Source organism: Strix uralensis, chromosome 5 (genome assembly GCF_047716275.1).
Source record: "Strix uralensis isolate ZFMK-TIS-50842 chromosome 5, bStrUra1, whole genome shotgun sequence".
In the NCBI taxonomy this organism is placed as follows: domain Eukaryota; kingdom Metazoa; phylum Chordata; class Aves; order Strigiformes; family Strigidae; genus Strix; species Strix uralensis.
The window spans coordinates 41,483,914-41,493,869 of NC_133976.1; positions in this window are offsets into that span (position 1 = coordinate 41,483,914).

Genomic DNA, 9,956 nt, shown 5'->3' on the forward strand with positions numbered 1-9,956 from the left:
CTAATATTTGACTTTGTGCTGCTAAATAAGTGGGCTTGGGTCCAATCCCTGGCCTGAAGGCCAACTGGTGCTTAGGACTAGCCCACTCTCTAGGGAACTCCTGGAAACAGCTGTTTGGAGCAGTCCAAATACAGCTGGAGAGTAAGTTTACAATGAAGCAGTGTCAATTACAGGGAGGTCAGTGCTTCAGCTGTACCCAGGTGCTATTTATTTATTTAGCAGTATAAATTTATCATCAAAATCTTCTCTGTTAGTTAATGAAGAAAGAAAAATTTCTTCACTGGTTGTTTCAGTTCATCTAATGTCAGGTGACTTCAAGGGGGCACACATAGCAGAAATCTTTGTTAATTAAGAGGAGGAAAGTGGCTTCCATAGGCTAAACTTAACTTTTATATATACAACACCAGTGTCTGAAGACAATGAATCCATGAACATCATACCAAGAGCCATTTCTGCAAAAGTTTCAGTACCCTACATCAGCCAGCAGCTACTAGTGGCCTGATTATTGTATAGAGAACTTTTCATTACTAGTTATATTTTGGATGTGAGCATTTTCTAGTGAAACTGTAAGATCAGTTTTCATGAAAAAAAATAAATTCAGAAGCTCTCTGTGTGGCAGTACTGACTCTGGAAGAGTTTTTGAATTCCTCATTTGCAAGACACAAATCTAAAGCCTTTGGCAAAAGTTCTTTTGGGTTCGAATCTTTAGGCAAAAAAAGGTTTTTTTCCGTGCAAGTACTTTGCTCACAAAGACTGGAACAGCTCCAGCATGCTTAAGGCTTACAACTAAACCAGTGGCTGACGTAAGAGAAATTAAATATATAAGATGAATTCCAGACAGCTGGAACAGATTTAACAGGTGAGAGGCTCAAATAATTAACATAAAAGTGGGCTGGGTGAAGTCCTAAAACAGAAGAATGCAAAATATATCAAAAAATCATGATCCGTTCTACTAAAATAATCATGGATGTTAAACATATTCACTTTTTATTTATGTCTTCAGATTTCTCCTAAGAAGGTTTTGTCTGAATCCAAGTCATTCTCCTTTCTGCATTCATATTACCTAATGTCTGTCATCAAAAAAAAAAAAATCAAATGTAGCAAGACTTGGCAGCTGAGGGATAACCTCCTGTTATTATAGTGATGTCACAGACTTCCCAAAACTGAAATATTTTAGATTTATGTGGAAAAGCAGAGCACCAAGTTTTGTTTATTTTTGTTATGACCATGCTGGTGAATAAATACAGACTCCTTTCACAAATTAAGAATGCATCTTTTTTTTTCTTTTTTCCACAGCTAAGCAAAAATACAATCTTTTCTGAGATTAAAACAGTGGTACCTGAGAGCGTTCTCTACAGCAATAGGGTGCTCTGCAACTTCAGTACCAATTTTTGACACTGGGTGGATCTCTGAAGTCAGGAGAACAAGAAAAGAGATCTTTAATTGACACTGTCTTGGCATGAGAAGAGTGAATTGGGCTCCACCCTGTTTGTTAATGTCTTGATTTCTCCATTTTTCATCTGCTTCATGACAGGGTGATTTGCTGTGGCATCACTTTACTGTCTGTAACTGAAAGAATGGGAGTAACTTACCATAGCAAAGCAGCAGAATAGGCACTTAAATATTCTTTGTGATGAGAAACTTCAGTTGCTGAAAACTTTGGAAATCTGCAATTCTTTGTCATAGGACTTAAACTCATCTTGCTCTTGAAATACTTTTTCTGCACCAGTTCTACTGAATCTGGACTGAAGAGAAGTCTTGAAAGGTAAGGGATACTGCTACCTAACTTTTGAGTCAACGTTGTTAGAGCCACCTCTTTTAGGTAAAACTTTCCTTCCTTGCTCTGTAGTTTTAGTTTTCTAGGATGTCTTCACATTTCATACTTAATTATCCAGTTTCTAAAGTGAAAAAGTCTTCAGTTCCTTAGCAGTGTTTGAAGTTAGATGTGCAGGTGTTTGTACTGGGTGAGCCAGGACTAAAATTCTGTCTTGCCAAAATCAAAGGTATTGTATTTGCGTGAGTATTTAATGATACAAAAATTGTTCTTTATTAAAAAGCAAATCTCCTGAAATCCAGTTTGTTGGCCACAGAGAACTTGCTGCTTTTGTCTATCTGCAACATGTAGCTAAATCTGTAGTGCACTTAACAAGTGTGTTATCCTCTAATATATCTCTCTCCAAGGAAATAATATTTATTCGGTTTAACAGAAAACCAAACACCTGTGCAGGTATTACGCAACATGTAATTTTTCAGATACCACCTTACAGGTACATATTTACAATCTACTCTAAATCTAAGAATTATGGTTTTTAATTTATATTATAAATTCTGTATCTTTATAGTAATGCTGCAGTGTATGTAAAAAAAATAATCCTCTTCAAAAACACATAAGACACCACTGCTGTCTGTAGTAGATTTTAACAGGCTACTAGTAATGTGTAGGGTCTTCTGTGTCCTGAGACCAAATCAGTACAAGGCTCCTACAATGTATGAAATGTGTGGAAGGTCCCATCGTACTGTGGATTTGAATTCAGGCACACCCATCAGCTGGATAATTCCCTCATGAACTTTTCTTACAGTTTCTTTGGTAGTTATACAGGTAAGCATTGAAGGATGATTTATAATTTATTTTATTACAGGATTCAGAAACAGTCCTTAGGGCTCACAGCATCTTTTACAAATGTTTAATATAATGTTTCATTGTGTATGAAAGAACTGACAGATCATCTGGTTTTATGTTGTTCTTGATTAAGTTTCCCATGTGGTCTGGAACATTTACCAGTATTATTTCCCTTCCTTAAACTTTGCCAAAATGTAATGTTTGTGAAGGTTTTTAACCTCTTATGACTGAACTGCTATAGAAATGCAGAGTATGTGTTACTAATTCAGAGAGACAGAATACTTAAACTGTGTCTTCATACTTGATGCTCCTGCCTCTCAGTTGCAGAAAACATCCAACCATAATGTTACACTAATAGTGCCTTCATACCATAATTAATTCAGTTTAAAATTCACGTTGTTTTTGATACCTCACTTTGAGCTATCCCATGCTTTTAGTAACCTAAAAAAGTTAAATAAAGTTGCTTTGAAGTTGATTTAAGAGGTATTTTACAAGCTTCACTGGATTTTATGTAATAGATTATAAATATAAGATAAGAATATATAACTGCAGTAAAGAGTTGTGAAAGCTATTTTTCTACACTTCCCTAGTCAGACCTGAATTTAGTACATATGCAGTAACCTCTGTTGTGCCTCTAGTCTTAATCAACTGAAACAAATACAAATGAAGACCACATTCAATAATGGATGAAGTGATGGCTACTTTATTTCTTCTATCAGAACTACCAGGAGCACATCAGTATTCATTATATGATTCAACTGAAATGAACACACTGTATGAACTGTATCACTTTCATCCATGCATCTAATATCAGTCCAAACTGTAATGGCTTAGGCAACTAAAGCAAAATACACTAATAGGGACAGTGCCTTTGTCATCTGCTCTTCACTGTCACCTGCCTTTCTTTATCAGCTCAGCAAAGACCATCTTTGTGACCCACAGCTTTGCTGTCTAGTAAGTACCTGAGCATAATTCTTCCACTGGTTTAAAGGAGATATATCTACAAGGTAGAGGTAACCCAAAACCCAGGCATTTTGTGATTTACCAGTCTGAAAACATTTGTCACTAATAAAAAATACCACTTCCTGTGTTTATTTCTCAGAAGCAATTAAAAAAAATTTGTCAAGTGGAAATTTTATAAGGAACAAGCAACAACAAAGTAGAGACAAGAAAATAGATGCATGTAAGTGGTGTTTGAGAACCATTCTCTCCTTTAATAAAAAGCAATTCTCACTGTAAAGTCTGCTTTTGAAATAATAATTAGTGAGAAAATACATCTGTCTGATGGTGTTAATAGCATCTTCCTTGAGATTTTGAGTCAGACCTACACATTGTATCACCATATCTTCACTGACTTGTGGTGGCATTGCAGCATTGTACAGCCACAAAAGGTTCATCCCAGAATTTCACAGAATCACAGAATTGTCTAGGTTGGAAAAGACCTTGAAGATCATCCAGTCCAACCATCAACCCAACAATGACAGTTCCCAACTACACCATATCCCTCTGTGCTATGTCGACCCTACTCTTAAACACCTCCAGGGATGGGGACTCCACCACTGCCCTGGGCAGCCCATTCCACTGCCTAACAACCCGTTCTGTAAAGAAATGCTTCCTAATATCTAGTCTAAACCTTCCCTGGCGCAACTTGAGGCCATTACCTCTTGTCCTGTCGCTTATTACTTGGTTAAAGAGACTCATCCCCAGCTCTCTGCAACCTCCTTTCAGGTAGTTGTAGAGGGCGATGAGGTCTCCCCTCAGCCTCCTCTTCTCCAGACTAAACAACCCCAGTTCCCTCAGCCGCTCCTCGTACGACATGTGCTCCAGACACTTCACCAGCTTCGTTGCCCTTCTCTGGACACGCTTGAGTAATTCAATGTCCTTTTTGTAGTGAGGGGCCCAATTTATGTAAGTCTGTTTTGTTGCAGCAACATCCCACCCTCCTTCACGTGGAAAAGACAGAGAACTGGCATCACTATAGCTTAGAGCAACTGAAAAAATGTTGGAAAAAGGGAGTAGGAGATATGAAGACATGCCCTGACTGGAGACCTGGCAGGTGAAACAGTACCACCCATTGATTACACTGGCAGAGTTACCCCTGCAAACAGCCATTGTGCAGCTCAGTGCTGGTTTATTTCAGATGTAGGTAAAGACATGATGAGGAACTGCTTGAAAAGTCTTAGTTAAAAGCTATTCACATAGACACAGCATTTTGGTACTTGAGCCACTGCTCAAGGAAAGCATAGGTTGCCATCTTGTTAAGGAGATTACTTTTGAAATGTAAGTCACATATTTCCCTGTGGCTCTTCATCTTCCAATGGCGTATAGAAACACAAATTGGACAAATAGTTGGACTTGATAGCCTGTTGGCATGGTCTCTCTATCAGAAATAAATGTTTAAGAATTTTAAGATTTTTTTTTTCCCTTTTGGGAAGTGCTGTTGTGCTAAATCAAAAATTATCAGTTTTGACTAATGCTTTTGCTGGGAGGTTCCTAAAGTCAGGACAGAATGTGGACAAAACTCTTATAATAGGGATATCCCTTAGAAAAGCCAGTAGTCTGATGGTTGAAGTACTCCATTAAGAATAGTAAACTCAATTTCAATCCTTGTTCTGCTCAGTTCTGTGAAGAGAAGACCAGTAATCATTGGTCTTCTACATGCCCAGTGATTTTCAAGCCATTATATCATTTGAAGGTGAATGCACTCAATTTTTTTTTTTTTGATGAAACTGTCATGTCTGCAGCTAGAAATCTCTTTGAGCTCAGTTCATTTGATCTTGCTGACAAGAAGACAAAAAAAAGGGATTTCCTTTGTTTGCATTTAAGTCTGAAAATTGGTGTCAAGGTGTGCTGGAGCATCCACTTCACACTTGTGCATTCACTCATTATGTTACCACTTCTGCCTTCCTACCTATGAGTTTCTTCTTGCTGGTGTCATTCAGCAATGCTTTTTCTACCTCTTGTTCTGCCTGACAGTTCTTCCCATGTTCTAGCCTATCTCCACTGGTGCTTTCCAGGCATTCTGCCTGCCCTTCTTTTATTTGCAATGCTCATTTTTGTCCTAGACATTTTAAATTTTTTTTTTACTTGAAGCCACCGATCTTCTTTTATACGAAACCCCAGTTCAACAATTTCATAGCTCCCATCTGCCCTTCCTCTGGACTGCATTTTCAAGTATTTTCCTTTTGAAGAACTACAGCTTTTGTCTTCACAGATATTTGGACACCCATTTCTAATTAAAACCAATGGGAGCTTGGCAAACCTGTAAGAATCCAGTCTAGTCACAAATAATCTGGAGGACAATATTTTTTATTAAGACTTTATTCCATATCTGGATTCAGCTCTGGTTCATTCCCTTGCCCCCCAGTATCTCTTCCAAATTATTTTAAACATGGTAAAAAGTCATCTTAAACCTTTAGCAGTATTTACCAGGATTGTCCAATACTGCTAAATACCCTAAAGGTAAATGTGACATAGTTCTTTTTCAAAAATCTTAAAATCTAACTGTGAGCTATGTAGAAAAAATGTGTATGTGCATAGTTCTGCTCAGTCTGCCTAAACAGGTCAAACTGCTGAATTGAATCATTATGTATGACAAGTTACACCCACTTGTATTGAGGCAGACGTGGAAGGACATGTGTTTTCACAGGCTAAAAATATATATAACTTAATGATTCTGAATAATTTAAAAGTTATCTAAATCTAAAAGCCAGCCAGTCCTGTTCCCTTGCATAGCTGTTATTCTGTCAACATCAATTATGCTCTACCTAGTATGGTGATACAGAACAATGATGCAGCTTTTACGCCAGTCCCATGGTTGTTCTCATCCACCATATGCTGGTATTCGTTTCTCAAAGCAGTTTCAGTGTACGTGAGCCAGATTCCTCCTGGAGGAGCCTAACTTTTCAGTTTCCCTTCAGACACATTCAAAGGCTTGAGGGGTCTGACCCACATGTGGACCACGCCATCACAAAGTCCTGCAGCATGTCTCTAACAAATGCCAATAAAGAGGTTCTCAAGCAGGGCAGAGCTCTCAACCACTGGATCCATCTGATGTCCTAGAGAGCCAAATGCCATGGGAGCATTTGCCTCAGCTGCCAGCTCTCAACTCTTTCTTGAAACTCTGCTGATTCTTCCTCAGTCATTCACAGTCCTACTCCTTGTGCATAGTCCTTTCACATCTTTACCTCCCTTACTTCCCGTTACTCTTCCCCCTTGCTGAACCCTTTATTTTTTTATTACCTAATTTTTATAGTCTAGTTCAATCTCTTTAAGTTTCCTCCTGTGTAAAATGCCTTCCACTTCTCAGAAATCCACTAACATTACTTGTTAAACTGAAAGGGACAAAGGTATCACAAAAACAATAGGATAACTCAGCAGCAGTGCCAGGAGGTTGCTAACCTCAGGATTGCTACCATATATAAGAGGATCACTGAGCAATAATTTATTAAATTTAAAGAAAAGCAGATCGTCTTCTCAAAGACATTGAACACTCCAGGGGTGTGTGTCTTGGGATGGGCACTGAATAGTGATGTGGATCCCCTCAACACTCTCTCACTTTGTGGGAACTCAAAAGGACCAAAGGACAGAGTAAGTTCACTGGAACCATTATTCAAACAAAAAGTGTTTCACAGATGGCCTTGAAGATTTTGATCACTGTTTTGCCCACAATGGACTTGTCTATGCAAACCTGGTTAGCCACTGATTAGTAGGAGTTGGGGGTTGCAAGACTCCACAAGGCAGTGGGTACCCTTTTGAACGCAAGAATGGATTCCAAAATATTGTGCAAGAAGGGTAAAGGAATGGAGCCAGCTCAGAGACACCTTCAAAAGGTGCACCTCCACATTTGAAAATTTCACACCCATTGCTGATTATCCCATATGTTATGATTATGCAGTTCCACAAGCCTGAGGTCACCTCCCATCCCCATGAACTTCCAGTCAACCATGGGCAAAGAAGCTGGAGCAGCAAGTTTTTCAGAAACACATTCTTCCATTGTTTCCTCAGTGACAAGGACATGCCTGAGGATCAGAAGCCACTTGGTTCATGGTGTCTTCCTAGCATTGCTGCTGCATGGGCTGCATTAAGTCTATTCTTCCCCATGTCTTTCTTGTAGTGTTGTTCAAACTTGGACAGAGGAGGTAGATCAGACAGCACAAGCCCTTGTGCCACCTGGAAATGGTACAAATAATATCATTTAAAATGCTTTCATATGCATTTTTTAATACTAGTGATAATAATAAGGGCGCTGGTGTGTTAATGCCATTGGCATGTTAAGTGAATGGAGAGGTTGGTGTTTCCAGAGGGACGCACAGAAAGGTTTGTAGGCTATCTTCCTTTCATATAGTTTCAAACTACAGGTGTAATAGAGTGTGCAGCACTAGGCCAAATTATATCTCATCCAAAATAAACTCCCCAGATCAAGTACACTAGAGATATCAGAAGCCTGAACACTCACTATTTTCAATATATTCAACCTTTCCTGAATTACTTGCTAAAGTAGAGAGTAAACACACATCAAAAGTAGGTCATATGTAATAAATGTTTACACCACTAGAAAAAGACAGTTTTGCTGCAACAGAAAGCTATCCTGGAACATAAGCCTGTCTCTGGGCATATAATGCCATCATAAAAGCATGTCAAACTGAGGAAATGGGAGACTAGAAGAGATGGACTTCTATCTCTGGAAGTATCCCAGAATCTCAAAGAGAAAACAATATAGAGATGATTTCACCTAATCAAAGGAACTGAAATAAATAGATCACTACACATCAAGTGTCAGTTTCCAAACAATAAAAAATCTTCACAATATCACTGTCAGTCTGGGAACATTTGTTAGACTTGTTAGGCATGTGCAAAAATAAAGCATAGGAAAATCCTTTGTAAAGGTTCACAGACTGTCAGTGATCAAGACAGGGAATAGAACTGATTCAGCAAAGCATTTTATCATAAACCAACAGGACTAATATGTTTAGAGTCAGGCGCTTGCAGAAGTTTGCTAAACTGGGATAAGAAATTGATATAGATTCGTGAAGCATTTCTCTATACCATGGCTTCTCAGAGTTGTTTCCATTAGTACTCAAATGTGTTTACAAGCTTTATGACAAACACAGTCCTTGTTCTGAAGTTACAGATGGGAAAGGAAGATGATAGTTCTATCTGGTATAAGTTCAGTTTTGCACAGCATGCGAAGTGTACAAAATTCTTAACTTGAAACAAAATTGATCGGTACTTTTTTAAAAAATTGGCATGCCCAGTGAAATAGCAAATCAATTCTGAAATGCAAAGTAATACTTTGGGTACTCTGAAAACGTGAAAACATTTAAGGATGTTATAAATAACTTTAATTGGTGTCATTGTCCTTGGATAAACTGTATTGACACAAAGCTAAAGCCTATCCACACATATTTAATAAACTTAATATTTAAAGCATCATTCTGTGTTCTGTTCTTTTCGGTGAGGCAGTTGGATATTTATTTTTCATCATTTGTTGCTTTATAGCCACAATCCAAATCCTGCTATAAATAGTTTTCCTACAGTGTTAATCACTGACATTTTTGAGTGCCTCAAAAATGTTATGAATTCATCTGTATAGTAATTCCTGTAGTATGAAAATGATTGTTTGCAATTTGGTCGGTATTTTCACGGGTGACTACTAATTTTGTGTGCTCTACTTAAGATGGATATTTACCTGCAGTATTAACACTTTTCCTTCTGTTTTTTGTAGACTACCTAATGACACTATCAGCATAAAATTTTACAGTCTATTTTGTCTTTTCTATGAGTATGAATATTATTCAAAGCCCTTGCAAGTAGCTATACCTAGTACAATGTTAACAATGTTTACAGATTTTTAATTTCATGTATTTAACGGTATTTTGTCTTCAATCAGGTTTTGGTTATTGAAAAGATAAATTTCACAATGAAGAATAAAAAATACTTAAATTAGTATTTAAGTTTTGAGCTATATTATTCCTAATGCATTCTATCAAGCACAAAACTATAAAGGCAACTGATAAAAAGCAGGAATATTCCCTTAAATAAATATATGTATAGATATAAATTCTTGTGGAGTATTACAAAGAAAATACAGCATAAAAGTTCATGTCTTTCTCCTGTAATAACCAAGTAAAAGAAAGTAGTAAAAATCAAGATCATCCAAGGGGTCCTTTTTCCTTCACTGTTGTATTAATTGTAAGACAAACAATACTTGTCTCCAAAGACAATTTTAATAGCTTCATCTGTTTTTAAAAACCAATGGCCAGCTCATGTTATCTTTTTTCTTATCTCTACTATACACAGTATTTCTTATCCTGTAAAAAAGTCTATGGAGGGA